At 44.8% G+C, this 12,439-nt stretch overlaps 1 protein-coding gene across 3 annotated transcripts in view; it reads left to right on the top strand.

Moving 5' to 3' along the window:
* The first annotated feature begins 224 nt into the window (after positions 1 to 224).
* SERTAD2 (SERTA domain containing 2) overlaps positions 225 to 12,439 on the top strand; it is a 75,438-nt gene continuing 63,223 nt past the window's right edge. For all 3 annotated transcript variants that reach the window (XM_053938677.1, XM_053938680.1, XM_053938676.1), the window contains exon 1: positions 225 to 577. The gene's annotated coding sequence lies outside the window, so the exon portion shown is untranslated. The remainder of the gene's footprint in view (positions 578 to 12,439) is intronic.

The following is a 12,439-nucleotide window of genomic DNA, read 5'->3' as shown; positions in this document are numbered from 1 at the left end:
CGGGTCCCGCCCCGCGGGGCTCCCCCCCGGCCCTCCCCGGCGGAGTGTCCTCAGAAGACTCGCGGGGCCGGAGGGGCCGCTCCGCCGCCGGCGGCCGGCCCGCGCTCCCATTGGCCGCCCGCCCTGCCAATCCGCCGGGCCGCGGCGCGCCGTTGGCTGCCGGGCGGGCGGGGGGCGGGGCGCTCCCCCCCGCCCGCGCGGTGCCGCCCTGTGACCAACTCCCGTGTGTGAGTCACGGCAGCGCCGTCAATGCCGTGTGCGGGCGGGCGGCGCTGCCTGGGCTGCCCCGGCCCCCCTTCCCCCGGCACAGGGCTGGCGGGCCGCACTTGTCACCGTGTCACATCCTCCCCGCCGCCTGCCGACCCGGCTCACCCTCCCCAGCTCGGCCGCCGCCCGGGGCCGCCGCGGCGGCATGGGATAGAGCCGGGCACGCCGCTCGTTTTACATTGACCTCCCCGCGGTTTAAATCCCTCCCCGCGTGTTCCCCCCCCCCCCCCCCACGCCCCCTCTCTCCGCCGAGCCCCCGCTCCCCCGGGCGCCTCCCTCGCCGGTCCTCGCCGCGGAGCCCCCGGAGCGGGTGAGTGCCGGGCTCGGCCCTCCCGGGCTCGCTGAGGGGGCTGGGGGTGCGGGGGGCGCGGGCCGGGGCAGCCCCGGGCCGTGCGGGGCGGCCACCGACAACTGTTCCAAAGTTGGGGCATTCCCCTCCCGGCGCAGCCTGGCGCTGCCCGCTCGGACTGCCAGAGAAAGGGGGGGAAAAAAAAAAAAAAATAGCAATTAACCCCCGGCGTCGTTGCCAACTTCGTGCTGCCGGCGATTGTAATTTTGGTTTTATTGTGGTTATTTTTTTTCCCCCGCCCTGGTTGAGGCTGTGGTGATGGTTGACGTGAGGGTATCCCGAAATCGAACAACCCCACCGTGCCGGGCTCTGGCCACTGTCCGCGCTGGAAGAGCGGGGAAAGGCACCTCTTGTATTTCCAGGTGTTCCATCCTCCTCCGCACGCTGTCACTCCTGGATGTTTCGCTGTTACCTGGGCTTCTCTTGCCGTGGCAGGAACGTGCGTGTTTGGAAGGGGGGAGCCGTGGTCCGCAGAGGGAGTTTTGGTGTCTTGGCTTGGTATTGGGAGTGCTTGATGTGAAATGGTTGTGTCTCTGTTTCCCTGCTATTGATTTTTTTTTTTTTTCACCCCCCCATCAATGTATTTTTAGAACGTGAATGTGGTATATGTTCTCGTGTGCTGTACGTACAGAGCAGCTAAAATAAAACAGAGGCATGGAAAACCCCAGCAAATACAGCAGTGCTTCCATGCACAGGGCATCCAAAGCCTCAGTGCCCTGCTGGGTTCATTTATTAATATTAATTGCGGTATCTTTGTAATTTATATCATATGGAAACTAATTGCTGAATTGAAGGTTTACCAAACCTCACAGGGCTCCAAAATCATCTATCTCAGGCATCTGAAAAATTAATCTACTGAATTTTTGTTAAGAGGAAAGGCCAGCATCATTCTGGGAATCCTCCACATGAAGTTTCTCTTTTTAAAGGCAAGCACTCTTGTAAATAAGTCCTAGTAAAGCATGGCTTTACTCAGTGGGTGCTCAAGTGTATGCAGAAGGTCAGTGAGTTTCTAGAGAAAATGAAATCTTTACTAAATCTTGTCTTGCTTTTATCTATAAATAGAGGGAGGGAAACAAAAATAAATCAGCTGTGAGATTGACATCAAATAGAAAATCAGTCCTTTTCCTAGGGGGAAACTTGCCCAACATAACCTGAAAACTTCCTAAATTTCGCCTTTATGGGGAGGGGTCCTTCAGCTGCGGTCTGTTGAATCAGTACAAAGTGGGCCTGTTTCTCCTCTGCAACTGGCTTGGCACCACTGTAACTTCATTAACAGAGCAGATTTGCATTAATGAGAGGAGTAATCAAGAAACTCACGTTTTGAGGAAGGCCCCTGTAGTAATGACGTGACAAGTCGTGATTCCTCCCCTCATCAGCCCCAATTACACCGCCCTTACTCACTCTGAGTGGCACTTCACTGCGCAAGTGCTCCCTGCGATGCTTCTGTGGCTGCTTGTGTACTACAGTGCCAATCTGGGTGAGGTGGAGTGGCGCTTGTGTTTCTCATAACTATTTTATTCCCTTTGCTTGAAATGACAACGCGTTGGATGACTATTTTTTCCTTGGGCCACGAAGAAAACTTCTGAGGATTAAATGTAAATCTGCTTTGTTAAGTGACCGTACCAAAAACCACTCCTGTTTAAGACTTCTGTGCTGCCGAGTGAAACAGGCAGGTAAGTTTTCCGTGCGTTTAGCTTTCCCTTGTTGCTACAGAAAGTAGGAAAAAGATTGTTGAATAAATTAATTCTCTTGTCCTGAAGTTCCTCTGCGCCTGTGGGATTCCACACCTATGTGCGGTGTTCAGGTTGGAGTTGTTTTCCTAATTCCCCTCTGTCTCTAGAACCGCCCCCACCCCCCAGACGTTCACATTGCATTGTTAAAGTGTTCGCTATTGAAATCAGTGGCAGAAGGATCAGGCCCTCGGCTGGTTGATAATGACTTGGATGTGGCGCTGTAGAAAGATGATATTATCTGGTGTGTCCATAGCTCAGATCCACTGTCTTACTACAGTCTCGGAAGAAAGCTCTGTGCTGAGCAGCCTGTAAAGAAAATGTCTAACAAAGCAGAGTTGTCTTCTGCCTTTCTGTGCTTATTTATAAATCTCTTGAAAGTTTGTTTGATACTCTTTCAGAACAAGACAAGATCCCTGCATGTTTGTTTCATGTTTTCACTTCCTCGTATGACTGTGTTCATTGCTAAGCCTTTGTGTCACTGATTGAGATGTTATTGTAATTAACATTAATTATGCAAACTAGATTGTTTTTAGAGGCTCTCCGACTCTGTATTGGTACTGTCAACTTGTTTGTTTGTTGAACAAAAATCCACGCATTTCACCGTTCTCGGAGGAAATAGATTAACCGATTCTAAGTTAATATAGGCATGGGAAACCATAGCAAAATCAAGTTATATTAGCTCAAATGGCACATTGAATCTTGATGGATGTGGTGAACCGAGTATGGCTGGATCTGAAATATCAAGGCAGGGCAAACAGGGGGAGCAGGAAAGGGGACTCTAGGTACAGTCATTCGGGGAGGGTGTTTACACTGCAGAGTTCCATTACATTTTTTTCCAGATAGACAGTACTGGGATCAGTTGGGCCAAATTCTGCCATCCCCATTTGAATAAAACTCTCACTAAAATATACTGGAGCTGCCTGCTTGAATTTTTTTTGAGAAATGGAGAAAAATAGCAGAGTTTACTTCATTAAATATTTAGGACATTTTTGATTTTAGACTTGGAGAAGAAAGTTTCCTTAAATTTGGTTTAGAAGGTGTTCCAGGGTTAAAGCTTAATAAAAATATCTTTGAAATATACATCCTTGTAGCAGTGGTAACATTTCATATTTTTTTTACAATGTTAATTGTAGTGACATCCACAAAAGTCTCCATGTCTGATTCTGAATCACCCTCTTGAAACCCTTCTGAGCTGAGAAGGATTTTGGAATTTCTCCCTAGAAGTCAAAATTGTTGCAATATTTGTATGTTGTATTCCTGTGTACTCTTAGGAAGAAAAATAATAGAGGCGGGGAGAGTTTAAATAGGATTTGGTTGTCATGATATCACATCTGAAAATATATGCAGACTGGCAGATTATTCCCTGTCTTAAAAATCAAGTCTCTCTAACTTCCCATTTAAATAAGCAAGATTTGGTTTGCAGTTTGCTTTGGGTAATAAAAGAGATTTTTTTTGTTGTTGTTTTGTTTTGGTTTGGTTTGGTTTTTTTTTTTTGTTTCTACTTTTGGTGCAGTGGTCCTCTGGAAAGTTAGAAACAGCGCCCTGGGGCTCAGCAGAGTGGAGGGTGTATAATTATATGGGAAGGTTCCATAGCATCAGTGAATTAGCATTAGCAGCTGAGTGAGTTTGTTAACTTGTAGAGATGGCATTATGGAAATCAATAAAATGCTGATTTCTTTTCCTTATTGCAGATTCCTTGTTAAAAGGAAAAGATGCTGTTTGTTTGTCTGCCTTCCATGTAGGCTTGATTTGGAAAGGCAGGTTTTTCAGTTCTGGCGATCAGTAGTCAGGTTTGTTTTGTTTTGCTTTTTTAAAACTCTTTTAAATCTTTATTTATTAGATTGTCTTCCAGAAATCACACTAACATCCTGGTCTGCAAGTGGCTTCATGCGTGTGTTTGTCAGCAGAGGCAAAAGGGAAGGTCACTTATTTTTCTTATGACATGCTAGTGTGGCATTGTTTGTTGTAGCCCAAATGCTCCATGTTCCTGATGTTCCTGCTTCTGCTTGAAATTAAGTTCTCCCATGGATTTGGAGGATACTCATGCTGAAATCCACATTCAAAATAAAAGAGAAATAGTGACCTTAACTGTCTTCAGAGATGTGCATCAGGGAGAATGATATTAAGCACTGTAAGATGTGTAATATGCATTGGCCTTTATTTCTTTGTCTCAAAGCTTCTCCTGCTTTTATACCAGAGAGACAAGTACCCAGATCATTCATCACACTGAGACATGACAGACCAACAGCCTTATGCTGCACGCTGTGGAACATGTACGATGCATTAGGTTCTGATGATCTATATAAAACATTTTAATTGGGAGGAGCTGTGAATGGGAACGGCTGTCTTCTCATCCAAGGGCTTCGCTTTTTCTTCTCTTCTTCCCGACTGAAATGAAACTTCAGTTCACCATCAAATTATTCTGTTTTAATGTGGCTGTATGCTATGACTCCTGATGAAATGGTTGATTCATGCTAAAGTACAGTTTGGGGGACCCCTCTCTGCCTTTGTGGCGGGTGCTAATTTGGTGGACTTTCTGGAGCTAAGAAGGTCCAACCCTGCGGCTTCTTCGAGGACGCTGTGGTGAACATCTGTAGTGTGACATGTGAGCAGCCTATGTAACAGTGGTGGGATATCATGAGGCTTGTGGAGCACGTTCTTGTATGAAGAGAAACAGTCCAAAATGCTGGGTGTACGATGCAGACAACACTAAAGATCAGCAGCTTGGAAAATTAATACTGTGGTGCATGTTGATGTTTCAGAGGGAATTCTGCTGGAGGCGTGGTCCCAGCAAAGGTAAACTCACGGGTCTAGCAGCACAGGTGAAATAGCAGCCTTACTCTTATCTCTTTGGTAACCCAAAGCTGTTTGCTGATAAACTGGCAAAATTATGTTTATAGTCTCCCTATGCTTTGTTTCTGCTAATCTCTAATTAAGTAGATCCAGGGAAGGCCAGCATGGTGCTTTTAGTGCTCAACTGCAGCTTAGAAGTGACACTCTGCTTTCTAATGATTACAAGCAGGTGAAGTGACAGGAAGGGCAGAGATGTTGGAGTAATATGATCTGCAGTTAAATTCCTGATTCTGTAAAATATTTACCCATAGCTGTAGTGATCCACAGTACTTCATATCTGGCATTGGCCATGTGTGTCTAGTTAAGGACAGTTTAAAAGCACAGAAATACAGGGAAAAAAAAAAGAAAAAAGGATAAAGAGATCTTAGCTGAACCAGAACAAAACCTCTTTAGCTCCTACCATTTGAAATAGGGAGTAATCTCAAGAAATAACAAGGGTAAAGTCTCTCACAACTGCAAGATTACTGTAGCGATTGTGACTCTGAAAAAGCAGGTTCTAGATAGAGAAGGAATTGTAGTTACTCTGTGGTCTTGTCATAACCCTGCTAATGTGGTTAAAGCATTAGTTCTGAAAACAAGTGCATTGAGAGCTTGAAGTCTTTTCCTTAAAAATGTACAAATCTCTATTCAAGTATTTTCTGTGGGCCAAAATAAAATACTGCTTGTTGGATTACCCAATTTCAATATTGTTATTTTAAAAAATGCACCCTCTTTTCCACCTGTCAATTTAAATTAGCTGTTCCTGTGAAAGCCTTTTTCTTTTTTATCTTTTTTTGTTTGTTTGTTTGTTTCCTTCTAAGAACCTTTTCATCATCTGCTTTCCTACTTTCTGTCCTACTGAATTCCTTTTTCGTTGTTGTTTTGATTCCTTCCACTTCTTTCCAGATAATTTTTTTTTTTCAATTTCTTATTGTTCCTTCTAACCTTAATCAACTACCAATGTTGTTGCTGCTTGCCTGTAGAATCACAAGGTCCATGTTGAGGTGTGTCATGTCAATAATATTTAGTGTCCTCTGTCCTCAGCAAGGAAAAGGTTTGCCACTGCTGCCCTGTAGTGCGATGGAAAACGTGAAGGGAGAGCCTGCTGGAGGTGTGACTTGGATCAGTGCAGTCATCTAGAAGGAGTCAGAGCCACAGCCAGAAATTATACCCAGGTGTCATCAGCTTCCAGACACGTGCCCTGTCCTGTAGCAAAGCAGGATTTTTGCTTCTTCTATCTTTTGCAGAGCTCACTTTTTCTTTTTTTAGTTTGTTTTTCTGCTTCTCTTTATTTGGCTGTCTTTTCTAGTTTTGTCTATTTTTCCTCTGTAATATGTAATAGCTACTAATGACCTCTCAAACTGCATCACAGGAGTGTTAAGGCTAGTGTGTTTTCCCTCATCCTGTCTGGAATATTTGGCTGTTGCCAAAGAAATTGAGGTCAGAATCAGGGTCTCTTTGAGTACCATGCACCAAAAGTGTATGCTCATGTGTTGAAGATACCAAAATACTGTTAAAAAAATCAAACAAGATTTGTAAAGTTAAAAAAGCTAATACTTGTTTTGAGGTGCGGTGTGAGAACTGAGGTATAAAATGATACAGTGAATAAAGGCAAGGATGCAGCCTATTTCATGAACCTTTAAACTATTAAATCTTTTTAAAGGAACACATCAGCTCTTTGCTGGACCTACTCAACTGAAGGAAGGTGAGCCATCCTCCTTCCTGTGTGAGGGAACAATTCTGATAGTGAGCTTTCAAAACAGGGCTGAGGTCTTTAGGCCTGGTGGTGGTGATGGTTGTTGCCCGATGTTAAGTGAAGGAAATAGTGGCAGATATGCAGTGGGAAAATGCCCAGGAACAGACATTCAGCCAATCCAAGGAGGCTGTTTTAACTGTCCTCTGATTTGGAATATTTTTAGTTCAGATATTTCAGTGCAAATTCTAGAAAAGGCAGTTTCTCTCTTTTCAGATTGGCAGATTTTTGTAGCATGCCTATCTTGAAAAATCCGAAAGAGGGAGGAGGTAAAAAAGTAAATCTTAGATACAGTTTTCTTCTGTCCCTCCTGCCATGTTCAAAATGATATCTCATCTTGTTCTTATCCTTGTTCAGAATAAAAGCTGTGATAATCCATTTCCTTTGCTGTGATAATCCCTTGCCCAAATGCCCTGGTAGCATAATTTGATTGTGGTGCTTGGACAGCTATCATATCACTCCTACAAAGCAACAGTAATAGTTGTTACAAACAACAAAATAATCCAAGAAATCCAGAGTTAAAGTGCTTACAGCAGAGACTAATTGCATGCTAGAGAGTATTACTGTATCTTCCTGATTGATGTCCCTCATTGGCCAAGACAGACTTGCAGATGAGTTCTTAACGTATTATTTAACAAGATGGTAGTGCTCTGTGTTTAAATTGCTTGTTGTTGTGGGGTTTTTTTATTGCCCCTCCCCAGTGTGGGGTTCAGAACCTCCTTATTAGTTTTATGGAAAAGCCACAGATCCAGAATCCTTCTGGAACTATTGCAACGTGAGGGAACAAAGTGTAGGGATTTTTTCAAGAGCTACTGAAGTAGCCTGTGCTCCTTGCCCAAGGAAAGTTAAGAGTCCTTATAATCGCTGGGGCTTTCATGTGGTTTTTGTTTTACTTTTTATTTTTCATTTGCCTTTCTTTCCCACTTGAACCCTGATTCTGAGGGAGCTGGAGCAATTACCCAGCCTATCTTACATCTTCCCATTCAGAAGAGGATGGAGTGGGAAAGAAGGTCTGCATTGGACTTCAGATATTCTCTCTAGCCCCTCTGCCACCCCTAAGCCACACTACTTCAACCTGAAAAACAGCAGAGGAAAAATTCCTGCTTGAACACTTTTTCCTGGCTTTAATGAGAGATTTTTACAAAGAGAAGATATAGTGTAGGTGAATGCATCCAGCACCCTTTAGGAAAGGGTCACCACCACAGGGATGCTGCTGAAAAAGGATGCCAAATCCTCCCAGGCTCTTTGAAAGGCTCCTATGAAATAAAGAACTATATAGCCACTGTGTATGTATATTTCTGAAGGTTATGCTGGATTTCTGCCAGGCCACAAATCCTGATTAGAATAATTTATAATAAAAAGTGAGGCATGGATTCCAGAAGTGGATAATGTGATGGGGGAAAGAGGGAAGTGAGTAGCAGAGAAAGCAAATCTGAAGGTTTTCCTGGTCCATAGATGTACCCCGAAGTGTCATTTACTGCCACTGTCTGTAGGAAGAAGCTACAGCCCTATTTTTTGATGTCAGAGATGACTGTTACATAGTTGTTTTAATACACATACTGTGTACTGCTGTTTATTTATTTGCAGTAGGACTGGGGATATTTCAGGTACTTTCCAGGTGCTTACAGATAATTTCTGCTCCAAGGACTTCACAAATCAGAGAGGCCAGAGGAAAGTAAATGGGTGGGACTTGAGTGCTGAGAAGCAGAACTAGATTCACAGGTTGCAGAGCCCTTGAGAGCAGTGCAAGTGTGTGGCAGAGGTGCTGTGCAGGTAAGATGGGGAGGAGGATGCCTGCAGTGGCCTCCAGGAAAGAAAAGGGCACCTGGTGTGTCTGGAAAAAAAAAAAAAAAAAAGATCTGTTTGCTTTTCTTCTGCATTGCAAGTCAGTCTGTGGTCAGTTTAGAGCTCCTGATCACTCTCTTGGCTCCTCTCCCCTGTATTTGTGATTGTGTGATGTGGTGGCTTTGTAAGTGCAGTTATTCTGTCATGTTCTGTGCAGAGAAATGCTGTGAAAATGGGAGAGCAGGAGAATGAGGCACATGAGGTGTGTGCATGCAATATGAGGCTTGACATGGCCGGGGAGAATCATCTTCAGTGGGGTTTTTTTGTTTGTTTATTTGTTTGGTGTTTTTTTTTTTTTTTCTTTTTTTTTTTTTTTCCTGTGATTAAGGCCCTGAGCATGCCTGTAATGCAAAACAGAAAACATAAAGAAAATGTTTTCTCTTCAGCCATCATTCTAGCATGCTTATGTGTGTATGAATCATTCCTCCTCCATCTGGAAGGATGAGATGCAGAGCTCTTTTCTAAGGAGGTATCTAAAGTACATCCTCATAGCAGCCAGCAATTGGCATGACAAAAGGGTTATAGCAAGTGGCTGGCACTTTTCCCATCCATCTTGCCACTGGAAACATAATGCTTTTGCAATGTGCTTGTTCTTCAGGCACCAGTGTGCAGAGCCAGTCCTTGGGACATGCAAACAGAAAAGTTGCACGTTGTTTGCTTTTGTTTGTGCACCTCCTCAGCAGCCCAAAAACTGGGAAGAGGAAATAACACTGATAAACTGTTTTCCTTGATTTAAGCATGATGTGGAGTGGATGGGAACAGTGGGGTACTCATGGAATATCCCCAGGTGTGGGAAGATGGGCAGCAAGGCATCTGGCACTGCTAGTGTGACATCAAGCATGGGAGAAGACTTTGTTTTCTTCTAAGCTTGTATGCTTTGCACAGAACAAGGAAAAATATAGCAGTATTGAGAGCACAAGGAAAAAGGTCTGATTTAAAAAAATGTCATCTGTTGTTCATGTGTTTACATACAAGATAGTTTTATCTTGTGTGTATTTTGTCTTTCACTTGATTTGCAAGAAGGCTAAGACCCTGAATCAATTTAGTCCTAAGTGTTCCTGTGATGTCAGGAAAGGTTTTTTATTGCACTTTTTTTGGTTGAGGAGTGTTTAATGTGGTGTCAGAACAGGCAGCAGAAAGAAGGGCCCCTAAATCTCAGAGCTCTGCTTTAACAACTCGATTGTTGTTCTCTTTTGCTGACCATGACTGGGAATGTCCTTGCCTTACAAGCAGTGGCCTGCTCTGTATGTAGTTGAAACCTAAAATGTAGAAACTGGGTGTTCTTCTGCTGAAGCTCCTTGGGGCACTCTTGAAACTCACCAAATGCATGTCCATGGGACTGCTTCCTTCTTTTGGAGGGTGGTTGGAGAGGAGGTAGGAGAATCCGGGATTCATTGCCTGCCCTCAGGGTCTTTGGTGCAGTAATGAGCTTGTGTTTTGGACCAGTTGTTCTCAGAGCTGGGACCAGTGGCTTTTCCTCCCTGGAGAGTGCTTCTGCAGACAGGAAAAGCCTCTCTGCCCCCCATCCCTGCTCTGCTTTTTAACCAGTGTCTGTTCAGCAAGGCAGGCTCATTTCTGCTGCAAGAGCTGAGAGGATCTCTCCACCTCACGCAGGATAGTCTGGAGGTTTAGGGCACTGCTCCTGCAAGACTTCAGCTGGCTTGGATTGCAGTGGGAATGGCAGGGAGGAAATCACCAGCCTGTCTTACTGGAGAGCACCAAGTCCTGCTCTGCTGCATGGAGAATGCAGGTGGCTAATGCCTTGCTCATGAAGCACTTCAGCTTTTTGCAGGACAGGTTCCTGTCTTAGTATATGGATGCAGAAACTTCCTTTCTGCTTCTTTGCAGAGGGTGGGTTCAAGATGCAGCCCTGTTCTTGGCATCTCTTATGAGCTGACTCTACACAGTGACATGCTGACCTCAGGAGTTCAAAGTACTCTCCTGTTCCTTGGTATACTTTGGGTTTGGGGTAGAGGGAGATGGCTGGTGGGTCTGTAGGCTTTCTGCTGCAGGGCTCCTCTTGTGAGGTGAGAACAGCCGTGCCCCTTTCCTTTGGAGCTGTTGTGGCTGCAGGCAGGGATGGTGAAACCCTCCCATGCCACTGAAGCTGAACACTGTGTATCAGTCTACTTTTAGGGGGCTGCTCTGGATCTGAGATGTAAAATGTCCTAGAAAGCCACTCTGCCCTGGAGAGTGAAATCCTGTTGCACATTAGGGCACAGTGTTGGACTTTGTATCTGGGGAGAGCTTTTCTTTGACTATGTTTCAAGCTTCTGGGTTTATCTTTTTTCTGATACATGCTAGCCCGGAGAAGACCCTTCAGGCAGGGATGCTTTGTTACTTTCTTTAGCTTCATAATTGCTGTTTATAGTGTAGTGCAATAAACACTATTAGCATTTTTGGCTTATTTCAGGGTGTGTGCTTGCATGTGAAAAGGAATGGGTATGTTAACTCTGCCATCTTTCTTACCTGTGCCTGAGATATAATCTGATTATGATCTTTCCTGATACATAACAGTTTTGGAAAGGAAGTAACACTCCCTATACTTTCAGAAACACTTCAGTTAGCTTGACTTCAATGTGCAGTACATTGGTATCAGGGATGAGGGGTGTTACGTTCAGTCTCTTGCATTGAAAGCTGGCTTCTGGATCCTGCAGAGCACGGTCAGCAGGTGGAGGATGTTCACACTGCACACTTCACCTGCAGTGTCCAGTTGGGATATGCTCCATGTGTATAAATTTGGTTTTGCTTTTCTCTGTGTCATGGGTCAGAGTTTACAGTCTGGGGACCCCTGAGGCAGAAGAATTGCTCTGCCATGTGTGTATGAGTACACTCAGCAGGTGTAGTTTGTCCTGTAAAGTGTTCGGTGTTTTCTAGCCCGAGTCAGCCGTGGGTATTTCCACTTGTTGAGAGGCTGAAGACCAGGTTCCCATGACCTAAATTGTGCCTAAGGTTTCTGTGCTTGAAGGCCAGGAGTCAGATGGAAGGAAATAAAAGATAAAGTGACTTAGGTGCCATTTAGGACATGTGAATCTGGCTCCTCCTCTCCTGAAATACCAGTGTGCCAGAAGCATCTGATGTAGGAACAGGCCAGGCCAGTGACTGTATTTCACTTTCCAAAGTATTTCTAAAGATCCCAAACTAGACTTCGCACCTTTAAGCAATTTGAATTCTCAAGCCAATCCCTTCAATGTTAGGCAGAGCAAAGAACCTGATCCAAGCAGTGCTGGAAAGGTCCTGACATCTCGCTTTACCCTCTGGAGAGTAACTGGAGGGGTGGGGGAGAGGCCTGGAGCTGCGTTAGTACATGTGTTGTTTGCTGCCTCTGGGGAGTTTTGTTGTTGTGCATTCTCTTGTTTTTCCATCTTACACAAAATCTGAAGGCTTGTGTTGCAGCTGTGGCCTGGAAGGAGTAGGCAATGCTCTGCTACCCATCAGCACCAGACAGACCTGGTGATGAATGAGGGGGAATTTTGGGCTCTCTGACAGGGAAGCTGAGGTTGCTTTGCAGCCTTCCCAGTGTGCTGGGCTGTGGGGGACTGAGCCCTGTCAGGCTTGCTAGTGGCCACAAAGAGTGTGATCTCTCACTGTGTTGGCCACAGTAATCTCTGACTATCAGCCATCCTCTTCTCATTTGGAGGAACTTTGACTTAATGAGAG

This window comes from Vidua chalybeata, chromosome 3 (assembly GCF_026979565.1).
Source record: "Vidua chalybeata isolate OUT-0048 chromosome 3, bVidCha1 merged haplotype, whole genome shotgun sequence".
Classification (NCBI taxonomy): Eukaryota; Metazoa; Chordata; class Aves; order Passeriformes; family Viduidae; genus Vidua; species Vidua chalybeata.
The sequence above is the reverse complement of the archived record's forward strand: the minus strand, read 5'-3'. Positions and strand labels throughout refer to the sequence as shown.